Below are 6,852 nucleotides of genomic sequence, written 5' to 3'. Positions count from 1 at the left end.
ATCGTTAAAAGGTTTTGTCATTTTTACCCCAGATCTCACATTCTATATACATAGATAAATTTATTATATTCCTCATTGTATTATTATTCTGAATTTTAATCATACAATTGTCAAATTATTTTTTGTGAGTAGTGATAACATACAATGAATTGTTATAATTTAATTCATCTTTTTTGGCCCGATGGCTTTGAATTAATGTTCGGTTGTTAAATAAAATAAATAAATAAATAAAATCGGGTACTCTCTTTAAGAGTTATCGTGCGCACAAATATAGGCCTGAACTAAGAAAAGATCTCCAATTCTCTCTATTTGTTGCTTCGCTTTCTGGAATACCGCGCCTTTTCATCTCATCATCCACTTGTTTGCGCCATCTATTTCTTGGCCTGCCAATTCTGCGTGCACCGCCAAGCGGTCCGTGTTTATACACCTTTTTAGCGGGGTCATCATCGCTCATTCTTATGATATGGCCTAGCCAACGCAATCGCTGCATCTCGATACGTTTAACAATATTGATGTCGTTGTACAGCAGATACAGCTCGTGGTTCATGCGACGTCGATATTCACCGTCAACGCAGATTGGTCCGTAGATCTTTCGAAGAATTTTTCTCTCAAACACACCAAGCACTGCCATGTCTGCTTGCGCAAGTACCCAGGCTTCGGAGCCATACATCAGTACGGGTAGTATCAGTGTTTTGTAGAGCGTTATTTTTGTTTGACGAGATGTGGCTTTGTTTTTAAACTGCTTACTTAAACCAAAGTAGCATCTGTTGGCAAATACAATTCTTCTTTTTATTTCATAACTGATGTCGTTAGTTCTGTTTACGGCGGTGCCGAGGTAGACGAAGTCTTTTACTACCTCAATATTATAGGAACCAACTTCCACAGTCGGTCCGAGCTCAATGGACGCATTGCGCGTCGACACCATCAACTTGGTCTTCTCACCGTTTACCGCCAGACCTACTTTAGCAGATTCTCCTTCGACCTTCATAAAGGTATCAGTTACTTCTTTTACTGATCGGCCTATGATGTCTATATCATCAGCATAAGCAAGTAACATGTGACTATTGGTGTAGATTGTGCCACTTCTTTTGACGTTTGCCTCTCGTATAACCTTTTCCAGCAGGATGTTAAAGAGATCACACGAAAGGCTGTCTCCTTGTCTGAAACCTCTTTTGGTACCAAACTCTTCGGAGAGGTTCTTTTCTATTTTAATTGAGGACCTTGTGTCAGTTAAAGTCATTTTGCAAAGACGGATGAGCTTTGCGGGGATACCAAATTCAGACATGGCTTGGAATACCTTTGAACGCAGCGGGCTGTCGAAGGCTGCTTTATAATCGACAAAAAGGTGATAGGTGTCGATCTGCATCTCTTGGGTCTTCTCCAGGATTTGCCGCAGGGTAAATATCTGGTCAATGGTGGACTTGCCAGGTCTAAAGCCGCATTGGTATGGTCCAATTATCTCGTTGACCATAGGCTTTAGTCGTTCGCACAATATTCCTGACACGATCTTGTAGGCAATAGGGAGTAGACTTATGCCCCTATAGTTAGAGCATACAGTCTTATCTCCCTTCTTGTGGACGGGGCACAGGATACTCAGGTTCCAATCGTCGGGTACTCGTTCTTCCTGCCAGACGGTGCTAACTAGCTGATGAATACACCTCATCAGCGTGTCGCCTCCGATTTTGAACAGCTCGGCTGGTAAGCCATCGGCTCCTGCTGCCTTATTATTCTTCAGCCGATTTATTGCTGTCTTCACTTCATCTTGGCTGGGCGGTATACATTCAATACCATCTTCTGGGATTGGGACTGCGGTATCTTCGTCGTCTTCGCTGCTATTGGATACCAACAGTTTTGAAAAATGTTCTTTCCATATCCTGAGTACACTATCTGTATCAGTTACCAAATTACCTTGCTGGTCTCTACAGGACGATGTGCCCGTACCAAAGCCATCAGTTTGATGCTTGACTCTTTGGTAGAATTTTCGGACTTCATTCTGGCTCCTGTACATCTCGATTTTTTCAGCCTCTCGCTTTTCCATCTCTCTCTTTTTCCTGCGGAAAAGACGTTTCTCCTCTCTCCTTTTCTCCCTGTATCTCTCTCGTGCGCTACGTGTTGCTACGGATTGTAAAGTAGCCCTATATGCCGCATTTTTCTCTTCGGTGGCAGCACGACACTCCTGATCATACCATGGATTCCTTGGTGGAGGCCTCTGGTATCCAAGTATGGATTTTGCGGCTGTTTGCATGGAGTGGGCAATGCTTTGCCATTGCGCTGATATGTTATCGGGATGAGGAGTGCTTTGATTAAGCAATAGGGCTAGTTGAGTGGAATATGCTGTGGCTATCTGTTGTGATTGCAGCTTACCGATGTCTAACTTTCGTGTTGTGTCTGTTCGTACTTTGTTTGCTACGTTTAAGCGGGTGCGTACCTTTGCTGGAACAAGGTAGTGGTCCGAATCAATGTTTGCGCCTCGGAACGATCGTACATCCAAAACGCTCGATGAATGTCTTCCATCTATCACAACATGATCAATTTGATTACTTGTTCTTTGATCTGGAGACAGCCAGGTGCCCTATGAATATCGAGATGATTAAATCTGGTACTGCCAACTTCCATGTTTTTTGCAGCTGCAAAGTCTATCAGCCTCATACCATTGTCAGATGTTTCACTGTGGAGGCTGAATTTCCCGACTGTTGGGCCAAAGATATTCTCCTTTCCAATTTTGGCATTAAAATCGCCTAGAATGATTTTAATGTCATGGGCAGGACAACTGTCATATGTTTCTTCTAAGCGCTCGTAAAATATATCTTTGGTCTGTTCGTCCTTTTCTTCAGTGGGAGCATGAGCGCAAATAGAGCTGATGTTGAAGAATTTAGCTTTTATTCGAATTGCAGCGAGTCTTTCATTCACTGGAGTGAAGCTGGATACCAGATGTTTTAGTCTCCGACTAACTACAAATCCGCAACCAAACTCATGCTTTACGTCATGGCAGCTATAATACAGTGCGTCATCTTTAGGTGTTGTTGTGACGCCTTTCCCAATCCATCGTATTTCCTGTATGGCGGTAATATCGGCCTTGTACTTTTCAAGTACGTCTGCCAATGCGAAGACTGCACCTTCTCTATAAAGAGTGCGAACATTCCAGGTGCAGATTCGCAGATCATGGTCCTTAAAACGTTTGCGGGGTTCGTCAACTTTAGTGGGGGTTGTTTTTCTTTTCTTTCGTTTTTTCATAGTATGCTGTTTTTTCTAGGGGAGGGTTACTAACCCGACGCCCAAACCCAAGTTTTTAACGTTATTATGGGAGAACGCGCGGCACATGTTAGCTCACTACCTTTAACGGGTGTTAAAGGCAGTTCCCCAGGTGACACCACGGGGAGGTCAGTGTCCACTTGAGATGAAAGAGGGACCAAGATAAATCCTGGGCTTTGCCATGTTAAAACCGGTCAGGACCGTTGCTTGGTATCTTCCATCCCCTACGTCAACCGTAGGGAATTTCACTAAAATGTTGTACCTTAGGAAAAATTAAATAACTCACTACGTGTAAACGCTACGGTAAATTATTAAAACATGTTTAAAGGCAACAATCCTAACGAAAAAAAAAACAATGAACACAATATATGTTATAGTTTCCAAGAAATAGCTATTTCTTTCTCCAGAAATTTGCACAAATTTCGTGTTTTCCAAAATGGGGACAAATTACCGTATTTAGGAGCATGTCACCCACACTTTCCAATACTTTGACCTATTTCTTTGGTTTCCCTAGTTTCAATACCATCTCGAGTGTAGTTGAACCAAACCTACTCTAGTTAGTCGTGGCAGCTGACGCTCCTCAGCTGCTATAGATGGGAGATGTTCTCCGAGGACCGATAGTTGTTTATGGCATCACTGACTGCATCTGTGCTAATGCTATTCAAACCTGCTTGATAGACTTGCTGATCTAAGGGTTGTCTTTTGTAACGCTAGACCTCACTTTCTCGATCATGAAGATCCCTCCTGACATGCGTGGGTGGGGAGGTCTTATCCACCATATGGTAATTAGGGTGGCTCTCACGGTAATATCCCAGTAAGTACTGCAACGAAAGCATATCATTGTGTAACTGTACTGGAAGAATCTTCATCTCATCAAGTAGATGGTCCACTAAAAACATGATGAGGCACCCTGTAGCAGTTCTCAGGGCAGCATTCTGACAGGTCAAAAGCGCCGTTGTAATGCTGTGCTGCGTACGAAAGCCATGCTGATAATCAGCAACTGGATAGCTACAGTGGCGGCCATATAATTAAGAACGACATCGTATTAAAAAGTATTTGACTTGCTACGTTCCAAATATTTGAATATTTATATGGAACAAAATTTGTAAATAAAGTACACGGTAAGCACTTTCAAATAAAGCCAAAACATGTTTTAATTCTCCCTCGTTTATACGAAAGAAACCACGATTTAGTAAAATAGTCATAAATCGACCTGGCCACATAATTAAGAACGATATAAGGAATGGTTACTTTAAGGTAATTTTCATACACAATATGTGAATATATCGTTATGTATTTTAGAAATCGGTTACTATGATTCATTTTTAGTATCAAATGTCCTTCAATGGTACATATTATTGCGTCTAAGTTTGATAATTAGGGCATGCCTAACGTTTTCAAAAATTTGCCCATAATCTGACGAATTTATTTTATTTTTGGGGTCTAAAGCCACAGTTTTGGCTTCCTCTCATTCCCTCGATGACGCTCTAAACGATACCCTGTGATTGTCGTTCCATAGTCGGCGCTTACTTACCCTTAAATTGGCTTTTATCCCACTTCTTTGAGTCCTTTACGAGGAAATTGTCTGGGAAATAGTTTCGTATGAGCCATTTCCACCTTACAAATCGGCAGGATTGTTGTCTGCAGATAGTAGACAGGAAATAAAAAAATAATTTCGTTTTGTAAAAAAAGTTGGCCTAACGGTACACCGAACAAAAATTAAAGGCTTAATATTTTGAAAGATTTCATTGCACAATGTCTTTGTGGGTGTGGTAGGCATAGTTATGTAAGACTTTTTAATCAATGAAGCTCATATTAATATGAAAACCATTCAAATCAATAATTTTTATGGATGAAAATACAATTTTTGTATATACTAATGTCTGATGTACATACACAAAATTATTGTGGAATTCGAGCATTCAAAACATTATGTTAATTAATGTTATATTCGGTGTGGAATTCTTCCAATTTTTGTATAGACCTTATATTATTGTTTCATTTCCTGTCTACTACCTTCAGACAAAAATCCTACCGCTTTATAAGGTGGAAATGGCTCTTACGAAACTATTTCCCAGACAATTCCCTCGTAAAGGACTCAAAGAAGTGGGATAAAAGCCAATTTAAGGGTAAATAAACGCCGACTATGGAACGACAATCACAGGGTATCGTTTAGAGCGTCATCGAGGGAACGAGAGGAAGCCAAAACTGTGGCTTTAGATAACAAAAATAAAATAAATTCGTCAAATTATGGACAAATTTTGGAAAACGTTATGTATGCCCTAATTATCAAACTTAGACGCAATACTATGTACCATTGAAGGACATTTGATACTAAAAATTAATCAAAGTAACCGATTTTTAAAATATATAACGATATATCCACATATTGTGTATGAAAATTACCTTAAAGTAACCTTTACTTATATCGTTCTTAATTATGTGGCCAGGTCGATTTATGACTATTTTAATAAATCGCGGTTTCTTTCGTATAAACGAGGGAGAATTAAAACATGTTTTGGCTTTATTTGAAAGTGCTTACCGTGTACTTTATTTACAAATTTTGTTCCATATAAATATTCAAATATTTGGAACGTAGCAAGTCAAATACTTTTTAATACGATGTCGTTCTTAATTATATGGCCGCCACTGTATTTCTGGCGCTAGTGAGGAGTAAAACCTCAAGGGTCTTTGTTACAAATGCGAAATCGGTCTGTACGATTAATCTTGCTTCAGTAGCGAGACTACTCTGCTCATTTTCCATACTTTGGTGAGATACTCAACTCTCGACACATCCAGCTGTTTTATTTAGCGTTCCTAATGGCATTTGCATCATCATCCATTGCGAATTGTGATGGTTCCCCCTCGGCAGGAAGAGACCTAATGCGACTCAGCACTCTTCCCTTCGTCCTGTCAATCCCGGGGTGCTCGACAAACTGTCGATTAAAATAAATTGCACATCTCAGTTAGCGTAAAGTCGTCAAACGTGACTGAGGTCCTATCTTCCTTCTTCCCAGCGATCGAGAGTGACTTAACCGTGGCCCACAATGTGATTTAGGCACATGTTTAGCTAATGATCACCGACCAACCTGTTAGTTTTCATTGTCAGCTCCTTTGGGTTGGCTCGACGAAGTTTTTCGACTTGCGACGAAGTTTTTCGACCAGCAGGTGAGCCGCTGCAGATCTCTGAAGCGGTTTCCCATGACTGATTAAAGTGTGGCGTTTAGTGGTGAAATCAGGTGCTCTGTTCTTAGAGACAATAATGAGGAGTTGGTCTGACCAAAGAGAAACGACAGGTTGCCAGGTGATGTAATTTTTTAGACCACGTAACACTATGAATATATCTGGCGAATTGTGTCAATATCCGCTAATTCTAGTAGGGGTGTCCTCATTGATCGTGCAAACCGTAGACCTATCAATCTGCTGTGCACTATCCCCTCTATCCAATACCGAGAAACTCATGAGAGTTAGAGTTTCCAAGGACCAGTCAATTATGCCCTGCCAAAACCGGGCTAATATGGTGCCTATAACCTGGAGTACAGCAATTTATCACGTATAGCTTAAGCAACTCTACCGTTAAGCAAAAAATGTTGCATTTCC

The sequence above is a fragment of the Musca autumnalis genome, unplaced genomic scaffold (genome assembly GCF_047663935.1).
Source record: "Musca autumnalis isolate F117 unplaced genomic scaffold, ASM4766393v1 scaffold_4, whole genome shotgun sequence".
In the NCBI taxonomy this organism is placed as follows: domain Eukaryota; kingdom Metazoa; phylum Arthropoda; class Insecta; order Diptera; family Muscidae; genus Musca; species Musca autumnalis.
Note: the sequence above shows the minus strand (reverse complement) of the source record.